The sequence below is a fragment of the Macaca thibetana genome, chromosome 4 (genome assembly GCF_024542745.1).
Source record: "Macaca thibetana thibetana isolate TM-01 chromosome 4, ASM2454274v1, whole genome shotgun sequence".
Classification (NCBI taxonomy): domain Eukaryota; kingdom Metazoa; phylum Chordata; class Mammalia; order Primates; family Cercopithecidae; genus Macaca; species Macaca thibetana.
The window spans coordinates 138,725,633-138,747,330 of NC_065581.1; the positions used below are offsets into that span (position 1 = coordinate 138,725,633).

The 21,698-nt window shown below is 36.0% G+C and overlaps 1 pseudogene; it reads left to right on the forward strand.

Moving 5' to 3' along the window:
- The first annotated feature begins 20,959 nt into the window (after positions 1-20,959).
- LOC126954018 (uncharacterized) lies at positions 20,960-21,059 on the forward strand (annotated as a pseudogene).
- The last annotated feature ends 639 nt before the right edge of the window (positions 21,060-21,698 follow it).

Consider the following 21,698-nt stretch of genomic DNA (forward strand, 5'->3'; position numbering starts at 1 on the left):
ATGGCAACTGAACTTGGAACCTCATGAATCATTGAAAATGATCAAATCCAAATTCCAAAATCAGGAATATATATATTTTTTCCTGTTATTTACTTAAGAAAAATACAAATAAACAACAAATAAACAATCCCTAAAAACAATACAGTAGTGTTCTAACATAAGTTTAGAGTTTCTTTTCAACACAAACCTTGTGAAAAAATTTTACACACATGCTAAGAGAATAATCTTTCTTCTGGTTCCAGCTGGATTTCTCTTTTCCAAGCCTTGGCTAAAGTTCTTCTATGTACCACATGAGGTTGCAGCAATACAGTCACTTTTTTATAGTGAGACTTCAACTTTGATTCCTGTTTGTGAACCTGTTCAAAGTTCATCTTTAGTGCAGCTTTATCACTTGATTTACATGCAGTCTAACATCCTCCTTTAGATGCTAAAAAATATCAGTGCTGCTCACTATGGCCAGAGATGTCATCCCTGCTTCTCTATTCCCTGCCAGGATATGGACATGAAAATTCATTTTTTGCTCTTTGATTTAAGTTCCTTATAGCCTCTAGATATTAGACTTTTGCTGAGTATATAGTTTGTGAACATCTTCTCCCATTCTGTAGGTTGTCTGTTTACTCTGCTGATAGTTGCTTTTGTTACACAGAAACACTTTAATTTAATTAGAATCCACTTGTCAATTTTTGTTTTTGTTGCAATTGCTTTTGAGGACTTAACCAAAAATTTTTGCTGATGAATTTTATGCTGATTTTGACAAGGTTTTCTTGTGAGATTTTTATAGTTTGAAGTCATATATTTAAATATTTAATCCATTTTAATTTTAGTATATGATGAAAGGTAGGGGTCTAGTTTCAATCTTCTGCATATGACTAGCCAGTTGACCTAGCACTATTTATTGAACAGGAAGCAGTTTCCCCAGTTGCTTATTTTTGTCAGCTTTGTTGAACATTAGATGGTTGTAGGTGTGCAGCTTTATTTATGGGTTTCCTATTCTGTTCCATTGGTTATGTGTCTTAAGAAATGGGCAAAAAACATGAACACGCACCTCTCGAAAGAAGACATCCAGACATACAACAGCAAAAAAAAAAAAAAAAAAAAAAAAAAAAAATCATGAAAAAATGCTCATGATTTTTAGTCATCAGAGAATTGCAAATCAGGGTGGCTGGCAAGATGGCCAAATAGGAACAACTCCGGTCTGCAACTCCCAGAGAGATCAAGGTGGCAGGTGGGTGATTTCTGCATTTCAAACTGAGGTACTTGGCTCATCTCACTGGGACTGGTTAGACAGTGGGTGCAGCCCATGGAGGGCACGCTAAAGCAGGATGGGGCCTTGCCTCACCAAGAAAGTGCAAAAGGTCATGGAACTCGCTCCTGTAGACAAGGGAAGCCATGAGGTACTGTGCTGTAAGGAACTGTGCCATGAGGAACAGTGCATTCTGGCTCAGATACTATGCTTTTCCCATGACCTTTGTAACCTGCAGACCAAGAGATTCCTTTGGATGCCTACATGACCAGGGCCCTGGGTTACAAGCACAAAACTAGGGGTTTGTTTGGGCAGATACCGAGCTAGCTGAAGTTTTTTTTTTTTTTTTCATACCACAGTGGTGCCTCGAATGCAAGTGAGACAGAACCGTACACTCCCCGGTAAGTGGGCTGAAGCCAGGGAGACAAGTGGTCTAGCTCAGTGAATCCCAACTCCATGGAGCCCAGCAAGCTCAGATCCACTGGCTTGGAATTCTCGATCCCAGCACAGCAGGATGAAGTCGACCTGGGATGCTACAGCTTGGTGGGATGAGGGGCGTACACCATTACTGAACCTTGAGTAGGTGGTTTTCACCTCACAGTGTAAACAAAGCCTCTAGGAAGTTCAACCTGGGCAGAGCTAACCTCAGCTCCACAAAGCTGCTGTAACCAGACTACCTCTCTAGATTCCTCTTCTCTGGGCAGCGCATCTCTGAAAGAAAGGCAGCAGCCACAGTCAGGGGCTTATAGATAAAACTCTCATCTTTCTGGGACAGAGCACCTGGGGAAACGGGCAGCTGTGGGCACAGCTTCAGCAGACTTAAATGGTCCTGCTTGCTGGCTCTGAAGAGAGCAGCAGATTTCCAAGAGCAGTGCTGAAGCCCTGCCAAGGGACAGACTGCCTCCACAGGTGGGTCCCTGACCCCTGTGCCTCCTGACAGGCAGACACCCCCCAACAGGGGTCAACAGACACCTCATAAAGGTGGCATCTGGTGGGTGTCCCTCTGGGATGAAGCTTCCAGAGGAAAGAACAGGTAGCAATCTTTGCTATTCTGCAGCCTCCACTGGTGATACCCAGACAAACAGGGTCTGGAGTAGACCTCCAGCAAACTCCAGCAGACCTGCAGCAGAGGGGCCAGACTGTTAGAAGGAAAACTAACAAACAAAAGGAATAGCATCAACATCAATAAAAAAAAAAAGCCCATGCAAAAACCCCATCTGAAGGTCACCAACATCACAGACCAAAGGTAGATAAATCCACAAGATGAGGAAAAACCAGCACGAAAAGGCTGAAAAATTCCAAAAACCAGAATGCCGCTGCTTCTCCAAAGGATCACAAGTCCTCACCAGCAAGGGAACAAAACTGGATAGAAAATGAGTTTGACGAATGGACAGAAATAGGCTTCGGATGGTGGGTAATAATAAACTCCTTTGAGCTAAAGGAGCATGTTCTAACCTAATGCAAGGAAATTAAGAACTGTGACAAAAGGTTAGAGGAATTCCTAACTAGAATAACCAGTTTAGAGAACATAAATAACCTGACAGAGCTGAAAAATACAGAACAAGAACTGTGTGAAGCATACAGAAATATCATAGCCAAATTGATCAAGAAGAATAAAGGATATCAGAGATTCAAGATCAACTTAATGAAATAAAGCCTGAAGACAAGATTAGAGAAATAAAGAATGAAAAGGAATGAACAAAGTCTCCAAGAAATATGGGACTATGTGAAAAGATCAAACCTACATTTGATTGGTATACCTGAAAGTGACGAGGAGAATGGAACCAAGTTGGAAAACACTTTTCAAGATATTATCCAGGAGAACTTCCCCAGCCTAGCAAGACAGGCCAACATTCAAATTCAGGAAATACAGAGAACACCACAAAGATACTCCTCAAGAAGAGCAATCCCAAGACACGTAATAATCAAATGCACCAAGGTTGAAATGAAGGAAAAAATGTTAAAGGCAGCTGGAGAGAAAGGTCAGGTTACATACAGAAGAAAAAAAAAAAGCCCATCAGACTATAGTGGATCTCTCTGCAGAAACCCTACAAGCCAGAAGAGAATGGGGGCCACTATTCAACATTCTTAAACAATTTTCAACCCAGAATTTTATATTCAGCCAAAGTAAGCTTCATGAGTGAAGAAGAAATAAAATCCTTTACAGACAAGCAAATACTGAGAGATTTTGTCACCACCAGACCTCCCTTGTAAGGGCTCCTGAAGGAAGCACTAAATACGGAAAGGAAAAACCAGTACCAGCCACTGCAAAAACATACCAAATTGTAAAGACCATCGACATCATGAAGGAACTGCATCAACTAATGGGCAAAATAACCAGCTAGCATCATAATGACAGGATGGAATTCATACATAACAATATTAACCTTAAATGTAAATGAACTAAATGCCCCAATTAAAAGACAAGGCATGCCAACTTGGATAAAGAGACAAGACCCATTGGTGTGTTGTATTCAGGAGACCCATCTCATGTGCAAAGACACACATAGGCTCAAAATAAAAGGATGAAGGAACATTTACCAAGCAAATGGAAAGAAATAAAAAGCAGGGGTTGCAATCCTAGTCTCTGATAAAAGAGACTTTAAAACAATAAAGATCAAAAAAGACAAAGAAGGGTATTGGGCATTACATAATGGTAAGGGGATCAATGCAACAAGAAGAGCTAACTATCCTAAATATGTATGCACCCGATTCAGGAGCACCCAGATTCATAAAGCAAGCTCTTAGAGACCTACAAAGAGACTTAGATTCCCACATAATAATAGTGGGAGACTTTAACACCTCACTGTCAATGTTAGACACACCAAGGAGACAGATAATTAACAAGGATGTTCAGGAGTTGAATTCAGCTTTGGACCAAGCTGACCTAACAGACATCTATAGAACTCTCAATGCCAAATCAACAGAATACACATTCTTCTCAGCACCACATCACACTTATTCTAAAATTGACCACATAATTGGAAGTATAATACTCCTCAGCAAATGCAAAAGAATGGAAATCATAACAAACAGTCTCCCAGACTACAATGCAATCAAATTTGACTCAGGATTAAGAAACTCACTCAAAACTGCACAGCTATATGGAAACTGAACAACCTGCTCCTGATTGACTACTGGGTAAATAATACAATTAAGGAAGAAATAAATAAGTTATCTGAAACTAATGAGAACAAAGACACAATGTACCAGAATCTCTGGGAAGCAGCTAAAGCAGTGTTTAGAGGGACATTAATAGCACCAGATACCCAGAGGAGAAAGCAGGAATGATCTAAATCGACACCCTAACATCACAATTAAAAGAACTAGATAAGCAAGAGCAAACAAATTCAAAAGTTAACAGAAGACAAGAAATAACTAAGATCAGAGCAACACTGAAAGAGACACAGACACAAAAAAACCCTTCAAAAAATCAATGAATCCAGGAGCTGGGTTTTTCTTTTTCTTTTTCTTTTTTTTTTTTTTTAAAGACTAACAAAGTAGATAGGTCACTAGCCACACTAAAAAAGAAGAGAGGAGAGGAGAATCAAATAGACACAACAAAAAATGCTAAAGAGGATATCTCAACTGATTACACAGAAATACAAACTACCATCAGAGAATACTATAAACACCTCTAAGCAAATAAACTAGAAAATCTAGAAGAAATGGATAAATTCCTGGACACATAAACCCTCTCAAGACTAAACCAGGAAGAAGTCAAATCCCTGAATAGACCTATAACAAGTTCTGAAATTGAGGCAGTAATTAATAGCCTACAAACCCAAAAAGCCCAGGACCCAGATGGATTCACAGCCAAATTCTACAAGGGTACAAACAGGAGCTGGTATCATTCCTTCTGAAACTATTACAAATAATAGAAAAAGAGGGACTCTTCACTAACTCATTTTATGAGGCCAGTATCATCCTGATACAAAAACCTGGCAGAGACACAATAAAAAAAAGAAAATTTGAGCTGATATCCTTGATGAACATCAATGTAAAAGTCTTCAATAACTGGCAAACCGAATCTACTAGCACATCAAAAAGCTTATCCACCACAATCAAGTTGGCTTCATACCTGGGCTGCAAGGCTGGTTCAACATATGCAAATCAATAAAAGTAATCCATCACATAAAGAGAACCAATGAGAAAAACCACATGATTATCTCAATAGATGCAGGAAAGGCCTTCGATAAAATTCAACACCCCTTGTTAAAAACTCTCAATAAATAAGTATTGATGAAATGTATCTCAAAATAATACGAGCTATTTATGATAAACCCACAGCCAATGTCATACTGAATGGGCAAAAGCTGGAAACATTCCCTTTGAAAACCAGGACAAGACATGGATGCCCTGTCTCACCACTCCTATTCAACATAGTATTGGAAGTTCTGGCCAGGGCAAACAGGCAAGAGAAAGAAATAAAAGTTATTCAGATAGGAAGAGAGGAAGTCAAATTGTCTCTGTTTGCAGATGACATATTGTATATTTAGAAAACCCCATCGTTTCAGCCCAAAATCTCATTACACTGATAAGCAGCTTTGGCAAAGTCACAGGATACAAAATCAATGTGCAAAAAATCACAAACATCCCTACACACCAGTAACAGACAAACAGAGAACCAAATCATGATTGAACTCCCTTTCACAATTGCTACAGAGAGAATAAAATACCTAGGAATACAACTTACAAGAAATGTGAAGGACCTCTTCAAGGAGAACTACAAACCATTCCTCAAGGAAATAAGAGAGGACACAAACAAATGGAAAAACATTCCATGCCCATGGATGGGAGGAATCAATATCATGAAAATGGCCATACTACCCAAAGTAATTTATAGATTCAGTGCTATCCCCATCAAGCTACCACTGACTTTCTCACAGAATTAGAAAAAACTACTTTAAATCTCATATGGAACCAAAAAAGAGCCCGTATAGCCAAGCCAATCCTAAGCAAAAAGAACAAAGCTGGAGGCATCAAGCTACCTGACTTCAAACTATGCTATAAGGCTCCAGTAACCAAAACACTATGATACTACTACCAAAACAGGTATATAGACCAGTGAAACAGAATAGAGGCCTCAGAAATAATACTGCACATCTAGAGCCATCTGATATTTGACAAACCTACAAAAACAAGCAATTGGGGAAAGGATTCCCCATTTAATAAATGGAGTTGGGAAAACTGGCTAACCATATGCAGAAAACTGAAACTGGATCCCTTCCTTACACCTTATATAAAATTAACTAAAGATGGATTAAAGACTTAAACATAAGACCTAACACCATAAAAATCCTAGAAGATAACCTAAGCAATACCATTCAGGACAAAGGCATGATCAAAAACTTCATGATTAAAACACCAAAAGCAATGGCAACAAAAGCCAAAACTGACAAATGGGATCTAATTAAACTAAAGAGCTTCTGCACAGCAAAAGAAACTCTCATCAGAGTGAACTGGCAACCTACAGAATGGGAGAAAATTGTTGCAATCTACCCATCTGACAAAGGGCTAATATCCATAATCTGCAAGGAACTTAAACAAATTTACAAGAAAAAAAACAAACAACTCCATCAAAAAATGGGTGAAGGATATGAACAGACACTTCTCAAAAGAAGACATCTATGTGGCCAACAAACATATAAAAAAAGCTCATCATCACTGATCATTAAAGAAATGCAAATCAAAACTACAATGAGATACCATCTCACGCCAGTTAGAATGGCGATCGTTAAAAGGAAACAACAGATGCTGGAGAGGATGTGGAGAAATGGGAACACTTTTACACTGTTGGTGGTAGTGTAAATTAGTTCAACCACTGTGGAAGACAGTGTGGTAATTCCTCAAGGATCTAGAACCAGAAATACAATTTGACCCAGCAATCCCATAATTGGGTATATACCCAAAGGATTATAAATCTTTCTACTATAAAGACACATGCACATGTATGTTTATTGCAGCACTGTTCACAATAGCAAAGACTTGGAATCAACCGAAATGCCCATCAATGATAGACTGGATAAAGAAAATGTGGCACATATACACCATGGAATACTATACAGCCATAAAAAAGGATGAGTTCATGTCTTTTGCAGGGACATGGATAAAGCTAGATACCATCATTCTCAGCAAAGTAACACAGGGACAGAAAACCGGACACCCATGTTCTCACTCATAAGTGGGAGTTGAGCAATAAGAACACATGGACATAGGGAGGGAAACATCACACAATGGGGCCTGTTGGTGGGTGGGGTGCTAGGGGAGGGTGCTAGGGGTGCTGCTACATTAGGAGAAATAACTAATGTAGATGACGGGTTGATGGGTGCAGCAAAACACCACGGCACCTGTATACCTATGTTACAAACCTGCACATTCTACACATGTATCCCAGGATTAAAGTGTATATATATATATAATATATATATATATACACACATACACACACACAAAGAAATGCAAATCAAATCACAATGAGATACAATCTCACATCAGTCAGAATTATTGTAATTAAAAAGTCAAAAATAACATGTTGGCAAGGCTGTGGAGAAAAGGGAATACTTATGCCCTGTTGGTGAAAATGTAAATTAGTTCAACCACTATGAAATATATTATGGAGATTTCTCAAAGAACTGAAAACAGAACTGACATTTGATCCCACACTCCTATTACTGAGCATATACTCAAAAGAAATCATTTTACCAAAAAGACACTTGTATGTTCATCACAGTGGTATTCGCAATAGTGAAGATAGGAAATCAACCCAGGTATCCATCAGCGGATGACTGAATAATGAAAATTTGATACCTATACACCGTGGAACACTATGCAGCCATAAAAAAAAAAATCATGTTCTTTGCAGCAACATGAATGCAGCTGTGGGTTATAATTCTAGGTGAATTAATGCAGGAACATAGAAGCAAATACTACATGTTCTCACGTATATGTGGGAGAAAACATTGAGTACATATAGACATAAAGATGGGAACAACACTCACTGTAGACTGTTAGAGGAGTCAGAAGCTGAGGCAGGATGGGTTGAAAAACTACCTATTGGGTACTATGCTCACTACCTGGGTGATGGGACCTGTACCTCAAACCTCAGCATCAAGCAACATACCCATGAAATAAAATTGCATATGTACTCTTTGTATATAAAATGAAAGTTGTAATTGCAAAACAAGAAATGTTCTGTTAAAAATTCTATTTTTATATTTCATGTTACCTTCATATCACTCATAAATATATCACATAGGGTCAAATAATAAATGCAAGATAACTAGTGATTTTACCTAGATGACTGTATGACACTGGTGATTTTTCATTTCTTGAAAATAGATTACTTACATAAGCACAGCATTTCTATGTGATGCAATTTAGATAAGCACTGGCAGCAAAATGAAAGCTGGATTTCAAATGACACAACTAAAATATTTCGTTCTGGTGGCTGTGTTGCTCTAAGCTGATATGATTTCACAAAGTATTACTAATTAAGATGTGTACTTAAATGGTATTTGTAAAGTTAAATAAGAAAGTGATATTCAACCAAACAATTCTGGGAGAACTTTTGAATATTATATATATTTCCATTCTTGGAAATACATATACATATATAATATTTTATATGTACATATATATATTTTACATACACATATAAAAATATACATATATACATATATGTATATACACATATATAAAATATACATATATGTATATATACATATATAAAATATACATATATGTATATATACATATATAAAATATACATATATGTATATATACATATATAAAATATACATATATACATATCACATATATGCATATACATATGTATACATACATATACATGTATACATACATATATACATATACATAGGTATATATACGTATATATACATATAGGCATATACATATATAAAATCTGCATATGTAAAATATTTATTTATTTCACCCATACAAATTTATGGGTGAAATAAAGAATATCATAAACCACCAGTGTAAGATGTATAATGTTCAGGTTTGTTTTGCTTTAGTGATTATTTTTTAAAAATGAAAAATGTACAACATACTAAAAATCTTACTTCTTAGTTCTGTGCTATGATGAAGCATGTTTTTACTACAGCTACAGTTAAGAGTGTAATAATGTCAGATTATGCCAAAGTTCTTTGCCCAGAAGGCCATTACTAAGACATCTGTTTTATCCATGAGTCAGAGCAGATTGACAGCTATATTTTTAAACAAATGTGTCATCTTGTAAACCAGTGACTGTATCTTTCATTTTACATATCTAAAAAACAAGTGGCTCCTCTAAATCAACAATTCCCTGATTTAATTATAAATTTGATACCACTGAACATATTTTTGTTGTTTTCATTGTTGTAATACCTTACTGGGATAATAATTTTAAAACTATATTTAGACTAAAACATATATGATGGATTAAAAACAGAAAGTTGGTGGATAAGCTTGAAATAAGTTCAAAGTATGCAAAACAGAAAAATCAGAAAAATCTAAAATCCTTGATGTTTGAAATAGAAAAGAGTTACTATTAAGACTCCCTGCAATGAACCTATAAGTGAAGATGGTAGTAATCTCTTAACACAATCAGAGGTCTTTTGGAAGCAGCAGCAATGTAAGAAACAGTATTTATAGATAGTTGTTTGTAGTACGCAAATTAACGGAAGACAGCTGAATAATGGCTTTAAGAAACATCACTCTGACAATCACATTTAAAATTCAGTGATGGGAATTTTAAAGAAAGTGTCACAACTGAAGAGAAAAGTCTCTGTTAAAGATAATTCAAGAAAAGGATACTCAAAGCAGTACTAGTTTTCCAGTTGCTGATTCTTCCATGAAAACCAGCTTCAGAATTTCCTTGGTAGTAAAAATTTGTACAATAGGACAAACATCGATGACCCAGAGAATTGAATCGGCTTTTGGTTGGAAAAAAAAAAAAAAAAAAAAAAAAACAAAAAAAAAAAACACTTTATGCTCAAAAACGTGTGCTTATTGGATAATATTATCAATCATTTTAATATACTTACATACTATTTTTAAATGACTGTTTAGAGGTTGCCTATACTTGGTTCTTTACCTTAGAGGAAATAATGGGAAACTGATAATTTGTACATTTAATTGATATTTGGTTAAAAGGGTTAAACTCCTCTATTATCTCAATAATAGAAAAATGACACCTAGTTGTCTTATTTAGCAGGTATGATATTGAGACCAAAGAGAAACCAAAATTACAGGACAAAATTGTGAATGTTTTGGTTTTCTTTTTGCACTACATGATGTGCAGACTAAAATGGAATTTGAGCATTGGATGAGAGAGTTTATTATAAGAATGAGTTGTTCGAAATTTATTTTATTCACATGAGATGTATGGGTGAAATAACAAATATCATTAACCACCAGTATCCTCAAATTCTTTTCCCTGAGTTCCTTTCAATCTACAGTATCATGCAACCACCAACCCTCTCAGGAAGACATCCTTATCAACATTTTTATCAAAATGGGTGAAAAACATTCTATACCACATTTGCGGCAGTATTCTTAGTGCAGTAACTTCACTGATTGCTACTATATGGTATAGAGAGTGGAGAAAAACAGTTGCCATCTGAATCTATATACTTATATAAAAGACTATTTTAATATATTGTGACATCGATTGAGAAGCAAACCAAAATAATTCAATGTTGAATGTGAAATGAGCATTAATTCTCTTCAATTCAGCCCAAATTTCTGAAGTTGACAAGCCCCTTGAAGAAGGAATCGTCTGTAAGTCAAGAACAGTAAAAAATGTTTTTTTCTGATGGTAATTAATTTTAAAGACTGCCACACCCCATGGAGTATACAATTTTTATATGAATCCACAGAATATTCATAGGGTGTGTGCTAGTCAGAGCCATCCAGAGAAATAGATGAATAGGAGATATGTTTGTTTGTTTGTTTGTTTGTTTATTATAAGGAATTGGCTTATGCTATTATGAAGGCAGGTAAGCCCCAAGATCTACATGGCAAGCTGGAGACCCAAAATTGCTAATGTTTAGTTACAATCCAAGTCTGAAGGCCTGAGAACCAGGAGAGCTGGTGGTGTGCTTCGTGTCTGAAGGCTGGCAGGCTGGAGATGGAGGAATGGCCAGTGTTTCAGTTTGAGTTCAAAAGCAGGAAAAAAGCCAATGTCCCAGCTTCAAGGAAGTTGGGAAGAAAAAAAAAAAAAAAAAAAGAGTCTCTCTTATTTACGACAGGGTCAGCAATTTTGTTCTAGTGAGGATTTCAACAGATTGGATGGGGCCCACCCACATTGAGGAAGGCAATCTGCTTTACTCAGTCTACCATTCAAATGTGAATCTCATCCAAATACACCTTCATGAAAACACTGAGAATAATGTTTGATCAAATATCTGGGCACCCTGTAGCCCAGTCAAGTTGACACATAAAATTATTCATTACAGGGTATATGTTCATGCTTTATCACATTTATGATATGCAAAATTAATAAATAATTTTGAGGTTAAATAACGGCAACAGAACATTTCAGGGAGAAGTAAAGATATGTGCATTCTACAGAGAAGTTAAGATCAAGGCATATAATAGTTGTTGCTTTTTCGTGAAATTGTGGATTCTAATTGTAATTTAATCAAATGATTAAAATTTTGTTTTCATTTTAACAGATTAAAAAATGATTAGCTATTAATTATCCTGCTTAATGAAACTAAAGAGTAGAATTCAACACTGTGTCCAAATCTAATAGTTTACCACAGAGAAAAGTAAATAGCAATATCTAATATTTCAAAAATTTTAAACATTTTATCTTCTAACCACTGTTATGAGACTGTTATTTAGTTTAATATCACATATATTTTTTGACTAGATAATATGCAAGATAATATTCTTGAAATTGTGGTAAAGTAGGGGAGGGTACAAATACAAGTCAAATAAAGTCTCTTACATCAAGCTTCTTATATAGCAATTACACTTTATTGAAATAGTGGCATAACTGTAGTTATAGTAGAACATAAGTTCACACAAAATTATAAAGAATGAAATGAAAAAAAATAATAGAAAGCAATGGAGTGTTTTAAGTTGGAATTTAAACATGATCTATTCTGTGTTTCAGAAAAAAATTTCCAGCTAATATATGATGAATTATAAGGAGGTAGGAATGGAGTAAAGAGACAGAAAATTACAGGGTTTAAAAGTAATTTAAATAAAAGATAGTCATAGATTAAATCAGCATCCCCTCAGTGGGGGTGGTAAGTCGTCAGATTTCAGGATATATTTTCAAGGTAGTGATGGCTGAATTTAGAGGCAGGTTTTTAAAAAGTACACAAGAAAGGGAATAAACAATAATGGCACCTAGCTTTGCAGACTAAATAACTTCCCAATTTACTGAAGGGAGGGCTTGAGGGAGAATAGATATGAAGGAAAATTAATAGTTCTATTATAGTCATGTCCAGTTTGAGATGTTCATTGCCCACCCTGACAGAGATTGAAGAGAGACCATTGCATAAATGATGCTAGGGCTCAAAGAAGAGACCTAAGTGCTAGATAAGACATTTGAATCAATATATGGATAGTATTTGAAGGCACAGGAAAGAATGAGATGGCACAGGTAGAAAAGGTAGATGCAGGAGCCCATGGGCACTTCAACATCCAGAGCCCAGTAGACAGAGGAGGAGGAGACAGGAAAGGTTTCTGAGGAGAGGCTGTGAGGAAGGGAAACCAGGAATATTAGAATCCTAGAGAGGTATGTGTTTTATAAAGGAGGCAGTAGGCAGTGGTCAGCCTTTTCAAGTGCTTCCTGGAAGTGAAAGAAAATGACAGAAAACTGACTGATAGCTTTGGCAATACATAAGTCACCTGTCACCCTAATAAGAACTATTTTAGGGGAGTAGAGAGTATAAAAGCCTCATTGGAGCTCTGCCATTCGCTATGAGGTTGTAGCAGTGATGCAGTAGCCCACACCATTGCACCCTTGCTGGCCTCTCCTTGCCTAGCAAGAAGGCCCTGCCACAGTGGCCCAGTCCACTGCCACCACCCCCCCTCCAGCCAAGTCTACCAGATCGGAATCCTCATCCTCCTTCCTCAGAGTGTGCGGTGGCCCTAGCACTGCAAGATGGCAGAACTCCAGCCAGAGCTACATGACGACGTCCACCACACTTGCAAGCCTGGGTAGTGCGCTGTGCCTTGGTAGCAGTTGCTGCCTCTATACCTTGTCTCCTGTGTTTTGTGTATGCCAGGAGCTACTCCACCATGTACCATCAACAGCAACTTGGAAAAAAATGCCTGCACCAATGAGAAAATGGAGCTGCAGGAGCTGAGTGATTATTTCATACACATCAACAAGGTGCACTTCTTGGTGCAAAAGAACAAGATCCTGCTGATAAACTGAAGCAGCTCAAGAACCAGGGAAAGTCAGCCTGGGGAACTTCTACAAGGAGGAGATGCAAGAGCTGCATCAGCAAGTGGACCGGTTCACCAAGGCCAGTATCAAGATTCAGCATGGCATCCTAGCCAAGGACATGAAGACAATTTGCAGAAAGAGATGCTTCAGAGAGAGGAAGCTGAGAGCACCCTTAGAAATCACGCAAACTTGAAGATTGGATGTTGATAATGCTTCTTTGGCACTCCATGACTTGAAGGTAAAATGCAAGAAGAGATTGCCTTTTTGAAGGAACTGCACAGGAATGAAACTCGGGAGCTGCAGGTCCAGATTCAGGAAGAGCCACACAAATTGATGATATTTCCAAGCCCGACTTCACGGCTGCACTGCGTGATGTGTGTTAGTAGTATGAAAGTGTAGTTACTAAGAACCTTCAGGAACAAGGCCAGGTTTGTTGATCTCTCTGAGGCTATTAAACGAACCTGGACAGTGATGTCCTGCATTAGGCAAAGCAGGAGTCAAAAGAGTACCAAAGATAGGTCCAGTCCCTCACTGGCCAAGCACTCAAAGGAACTGAGAAGTCTCTGCAGTGTCAGGTGTGCAAAATAGATGAGAACTTTGTTGTGAACTACCAAGAAACTATTGGCCTCATGTAGGATGAGATTCAGAATGGGAAGGAAGAAATAATTAGGACCTGCCACCTTAATCAATGTCAGGACCTGTGGGATGTTCATAGAACCCTTGACATTGAAATTGCCACCTACAAAATGCTGCTGGAAGGTGAGGAGAGCAGGAATTCTCTGTCTCTTCCAAACTTTTCTTCTCAGAACCAGAGGGAAACCATTCTGAGTTCACTCCCTCTGGTTGACAGCTACTCATACAGGACCCTTCTGACATTTAAAACTGGGAGATGGACAGGTTATCAATGAAACTTCTCAGCTTCATGATTAGCTTGATGAAAATTACACAAACTCACTGCAGCAATATATTACTAGCAAGAATAAAAAGGAAGACTATATCTTAAAGAAACAGCCTTCAAATGCCTTTCTATGGCTTTTCAGTAGCATAAGACAAATTTGGAATAGAAATAAATTACAGTTCTTAAGAACTAGCACCCCTAAAAGATTTAGAACAAAAGTTTAAAACATACTCTGGTTTATGAAGAAGTTTTGTGCTACACCAGTTTTGTAAAAATATTTTGAAAATCATTATAATTGCTTTTTTTTTTCTAGCAAGTATTAGACTAACTTGTTTCTACTTCAATAAACCTTTGGAAAAACTAACCAGGAAACAACAACAATTTTTAAAATACTTCTTGGAATGAACTGAAGAGAGAATAGAAGGTAAGAAACTGGGGAGAGCAAGAATACTTTCACTTTTTGAGGAGTTTTGTTGTTAAGGAGAGAAGTAAACAAGATCAGTAGTTGGAGGAAAATGTGGGATAAAGAGATGTGTTTTGATTTTGGTTTTTAAAGATAGGTGATATTGAGACACGTATGGGCTAATTCTGTGGAGATGAAAAAATCTGATAAAGGTGAAAGAAGGTAGGTATATAATTGTAGGAACAAAGCCTTTGAGAAGTAAGGGGATGAGGTTCCAGGTCAGCGGGAGCTGGCCTAAGAAGCAGATACTTTCTCTTTCATAACAGGATAGAGAGCTGAGACGTAGTTGGAGATGCAGGCAGGTTTTTAGAACTTGTGGTGGAAACATGAGATTTTGATTTCAACACACTACACTGGTTTTCTCTGTAAATGTTTTTGAGAGGTCATCATATGAATGTTAAAAGAGAAGGTTTTGTTGACGATTTGAGGAGAGAAAAGGATAGAATGGTGAATTTAACAGGAAAATGTAGTGGTATTCTGCAAGTGTTTAGTGTCCCTTCTAGATTTAAATTGAAGCCAGTTTGACTATGCGTGTACCTTTTTTTTTTCGAGATGAAGTCTTGTTCTGTCGCTCAGGTTGAAGAGCAGTGGCATGATCTCGGCTCACTACAACCTACGCCTCCCGGGTTCAAGCGATTTTCCTGCCTCAGTCTCCAAGTAGCTGGGATTACAGGTGCGTGCCACCATGCCCAGTTAATTTTTTATATTTTTAGCAGAGACCGGATTTCACTGTGTTAGCCAGGATGGTCTTGATCCCCTGACCTCGTGATCCGCCCAGCTCAGCCTCCCAAAATGCCGGAATTACAGGCATGAGCCACTGCACCAGGCATGTGGACCTTTTATTAGTCAAGTTTTGTTTTTCATGTGAACTTAGGAAATAAGCAGGAAAATACGTTTAATTGGTACTGTTTTGCCAGAAGGATATGATGGCTAGACCATGGAATCTAAGAGAAGTAATGATAAAAGTTATTACGTGGGTGACAAAATAATCTGTACAACAAACCCTCATGACATGCAATTTACCTATATGGCAAACCTGAGCATGTATACTTGAGCCTAAAATAAAATTTAAAAAGAGAAGCAAGTTCTCAGTACATTAATATTTGATGATTGACCTTATTTTCTCTGCTGTCACACATGTATTTTCTAAAAATACTGCAAAGCTGGCTCAGATATAAAAAAATAAACAATGCATACATGTGGCCTTGAATCTTATTCCAATTCAAACTTTGACTCAAGTTATTTGAGCACAGATTTTGAATATCAAGATAAATAGCCTATATACTTTGTGTTAAACCATTTAGAACACATATCATATAGATCAATTGAAGAGTGCATTTATAAATAGAACTGCATAAACAATCCAAAGTGGAAGGAAGAATCTAGAGGAATGCCAAAAAAGATAATATAAAAGCAATTAGAGCACACTCAATAAAGGGAGAAAACAAGGAGACAAAGGTTATGTCTAAATAATGCCAAAGCAAACAGTTGGTAAGTGAAACATCTAGTCAATCAGCTGCATGTTTTGTCTACAGAGAGCCTAGCAACTGACTTTACTGATTTTTTTTTTTCACTGAATTGACTGAATTAACTGGTTTTTTTGGAGGCATGTTGACATATGCATAATGAAAGAGTCAGAAAGGAAGAAAAGGAAAGGATGCATTTGGGAAAAATGTCCTTGGGATCTCGAAGTGATAGGTGATAAGATTAAAAGATTATAAATTGAAACGAGGGCAGATTTTGGGAGGGGGATGAACTTAGTTACATAAATTCAAATTTGTAATATAAGCTACAGGAGTGTATTTTCCATAATTATGGGAGACTTGTTTGTCACACAATGGAAATATTTGAAGACTAAGAAGAGTTTCTAAAGGGTCTGCTTTTAGTCTCTCGTATTGATTCTGCAACATTTATTACTAGCACATATTACTAAAGTGCAAATTATCTTCCTTGAATTATAATTTTATTTAATATTACAACAATATTCATCTTCCTACCCTTCCTACTTTTTAAATACTGACTTTGAGCTACTCTTCTTAATACTTCACTATACAAGTATACTAACAAAATAACAACTTCCAAATCTCCTAATGGCAAGATCATCTACCTGCAAACAATTTAAATTTAGAAAGTGATATAAGTCACATTATGCACTTTTAAATTTATTCTACCTGGGAAGTAGTGAATTACTAGAGGAGATGCACTATCCTGCTAGGTCATGTGGATAGTAAGGAGGAGGAGAAAGACATGCAACAGCGTACAGTATTTGAAAATAAATATTCTTTTAGCAATTCAATATTTAAGGATTAAGTATGTATATACACACATACAATTTTTAGTTTTGTTTAAAAATATATAAATTGTAGTATATGAAACAATAAACTGTTCATGCATATTAGGTGAAGATTTACAGAAAGTATAGAAAAAAATGTCATTCAATTGACTTTATAGTACAAATGGGACCAATACAATGCTGACTCTTTGCTGCTACTTCTAGATTATCTTCCTGATTTTTTTCCCTAGATTCTCTTAAAATGGGTCACTTAAACAATAATTTTTAAAGCTCCATTGAAGAATTATAAGGAAATAACTTGACGAACGATTCAAACACATTTAACACTGAAATATATATTTTTCAATGATCTTTCCCTGCCCTCTGCCACCCAAAAACCCATGCTGTGAGGTTCTAAGGCACTGTCCACATGGAGCCCAGAGAATAACTTCTTTCAGAATTCCCTTCTGCCTAACTCTGTAAGCAATATCCTACTTTCTAGAAAGTCATGTGGCATATCGGGAAAAGGACTGACTTGGAAAACAGACCCTGGTCTTTCAGTTTACTAACTATGATTTGGGATGAGTTGTTTAAATTTTCTGTGTCAATTCAGACAGATGAGTAATGGGTTAAATGAGATAGTGTATGGAAAGTATGTAATACTTGCTTGATTTTCCTTATTGTTTTTACTTTGTATCAGTAGATCACAGCAATTTCAAAATCCATTTTGTAAACAGTCCACTAAAATGCAAGTTGTTTCTCTACTCAGAAATAATCACATTGAATTCGTTAATAAGAAATCCCTAAATATTTTATATTAAGAATACATAACATGTTTACTTATAGACACTGAAGTTCAACTCCATTTTACTTCCCAAAATACACTTTTTGGGGTAGCAAAAAGGTCTCTATTCAAATCTGCCAGATCTTTTTATAACTTTCAGGTAAGCTGTTGTACTTATCATTCAAAGTTGTAATAGAAATCACTACTATTTTAAGCTCAACAAATTTTGCGCATTATTTGCTCCTCAAAATTTGAATCCAAATGGAAATTGCAGTTTTAAATCCTGAAAGTTTCCTGGTTTTTCACTTTTGTACAAAATATAAGACTTTTATTAATTCATACAAAATATATGGGTGATTGGAGAATCATGTGTACTTTCTTAATCAAATGCTTAACTGAAAGTTTATAGCAAATGTGAAACAAATGATATCACTTATATTTAAGCAATAGGTATATGCTTAAAATAATCACTAATAAAAATAACTTATATTTATAATAATTAAGAGTGAGCAAATAGAGATAAGGAAAAGACAATAAAATGCTCACAATTTTTTTTTAGGTTTCTTACAAAATTCTGAGTGCAATGTAACTTTTTCAAAAGATCTTTAATAATTTTAAAGCAATAGATATGTATTCTTTCATGTTCATTTGCTAAACCTCATTTCAATCTCTCTTTATTTTCTGAAGTCTTATAAGTAACATCTGCCATCCATCACTGACTGTCATCTGAGGGGATAAAACAAGGAATGTTCCAAGTATGTTTTGAAAGCACCATGGAAATAAGTTGTTTAGACAGAGTAAGAGGTGTTAAATAGGAAAAATAGCCAATCTGGAAAGAGAGGAATCAGCTATACAATGGGGGGCAGGAGGGAGAAAAGACAAAAAAAATTAAAAGATTTTATCAATAACAGTAACAACTTCAATATCCATCCTGAGCTTATTTTTTTAAGTAAAACTTAATTGAATTGAATGAAATTCTTATCTCATTGTTGAGTTGATAAAATTTAATGCCAAATGAACTTCTCTGTTTTAGGCAAGGGAAAAATATGAGGACAGTTCTTCCACACCCTTCTAGTAACAGAAAGTTTGGATGCTAGGGGATGGTATATTAGAAATAATAAATTAATTCCACAATGTTTTACCAAACAAAAAGAACATTTGAGTCAGATTTAAAAAAAAAAACACCAGATGCATTTGTACAAGACATACTACACAGCAGCAGAACTCTTTTCTACCCTAGCTGTAGTCCCCACCACCACACTTAAAAGATTAGCAATATCTCAGGAGATATATTGGAGCTACATACATGCATAATTTGGTTACAATGAAAACAGTCATCTAATTTCCTGATTAGATATCTGTTTATGCAACAGAGTTGCTAATCTGCACTTGTATATTTGAAGCAGGGGAGGGGTTTAGGGAGGGTAGAAAATTTGAGGTATATGGCAGAGTGGAGAGAGAGAGCTCTGTATGGAAAGAGCTGCAGTGAGGCAAGTGTACTCTCATTTCTTTGGGTGGCAGTAGATGTGTGCCTCATCATGACCCAGTGGACAATAAAGAAGTAACAGTGCTTTAGATGTCTGCTTGGTATTCTATCAAGAGATCCTGGCAAGCATGTAAGGATGAGAAGCCAGAGAAGACTCCATCTAAGAAATGTCTTCAAAAGAGGTTAACCCAGAAAATAATCTTCATTATTTGCAAATGATGAAGAATTTATCAAAGGTGCCTCTAAAGAACCAACTCATGACACATGTAAAATGCCACTAGTTAAACACATGCCACAAAGAGGGCTTAAGAAGGAGGGGAAGAAAAATCAATAGAGAAGGGAGTGTGCTTTCTCTCTGAACTACTTTTTTCTATGCCTGGAAAAAAATGGACCCAGAGGGAAGGGAAGGATGAAAGAAAGAACAGCCCTCACTGCTACCTACAAGTGGCTTTTGGCCCAAAGTCAGGTTTGAATTTAGGAAAAAAAAAAAAAGGATATGAGTTTGAAACTTTAATCTGGATAAAACAGAATTGGATTAGATTGTTTCATGCCTTAAAATGAGGAGAAAGCTATAGGATCCTCTCAAGGTGTAATTGAAAGATGGAAAATGAAGAGTCTCCATGTCATGGTCGAAGGTAAAGATTACAGGGGAAAGAATAATGCTTCATGCTTGCATCCTCAAGTTTTGAAATTCAATAAAGTGCTTATGTTAGTTAAGTGGTAATATTTAATTATATCCCCAAAAGTATGTTCTTTTAAATTCAAGTTTACATAACAGATTATTGGATAAGTTTGTCTCTTTCTCTTAAAACATCTAATAAGAGAAGCTCTTATAATAAAAATCAGTGAAATCAAATCCAAGTCTTGATTCCTTTTGTATTTCACATTATTCCACATGAAATTGATTCCTCAGTTATTGACCTCTTCCTAATGCTTTTTCAATAATAGTTCACATATATTTGCACTGGTGCTTTTCTAAAACTTCATGTTATTGTTTTGTATTTTTATTATTGCTCTAACAATACAATGTCACTTTATCAAAATCTACTTGTGTAAAATTAGAAGAGATATAATATCCCTATGTAATTTGAAGACAAAAATCTCTCTAACTTAAGTGTATTTTTGAAGTTTTATGAAGGATATGATACTAACTTAGAAAGGATAAAATGTTTAATGTTCAATGCATTATTTAATATAAAATAATATGAACTAAGTAATTCTTAAAGGCCTCACAATGTTCCATTCTTATTTTGAAAAATTTGTAGAAGTTAGATGAAACAACATTTTCAGTCTTATAGCGTTGACTTCGTATGTTGACCTTATCATCCTTGAAGCTTCTTTAGAGTTACCTGGCCAAGGGTCTTTGCCCAGGATTTGTCTTTATTAAATCCAAAGTAGTACTCACTTCAGCAGCAAATGCACTAAAATTGTGATGATACAGAGATTACCATGGCCCCTACAGAAAGATGACACACAAATTCATGAAGCATTCCATATTCTTCCAGAAAAGATTGGGATTCTATTTTCAAAGTGCTGAAAGAAAAAAAAAACTTTCAACCCAGAATTTTGCATCCTGCCAGAATAAGCTTTATAAATGAAAGAGAAATGAAGTCTTTCCCAGACAAGCAAACACGGAAAGAATTCATCATCACTAGACCAACCTTACAAGACATGCTCAAAGGAGTCCTTAACATGGAAATAAAAGGTTTACACTCATCATCATAAAAACATATGAAAATATAAAACTCAGAGTCTTATAAAAATTACACAAAGCAAGAAAATGAAGAAAGTATATAGAAACATTAAAAAACCCCACAAATCCATAAAGACAAAAAAAAAAAATCAAAATAAACGAAGAATCTACAAAGCAACTAGATAAGAATGAACATTGTGGCAGGAAATAAATTCATATATATATATATCAACTTGAATGTAAATTGATTAAATGCTCCACTTAAAAGATACAAATTGGTGGAATGGATTAAAAACAAATCATAATTCAACTACATGCTGCTTACAAGAACCTTACCTTACTTGTAAAGACACATAGGGTGTTGATAAAGAGATGGAAAGAGATATTCCACACACACAGAAACCAAAAGCAGGCAGGAATAGCTATACTTATATCAGATAGGACAGA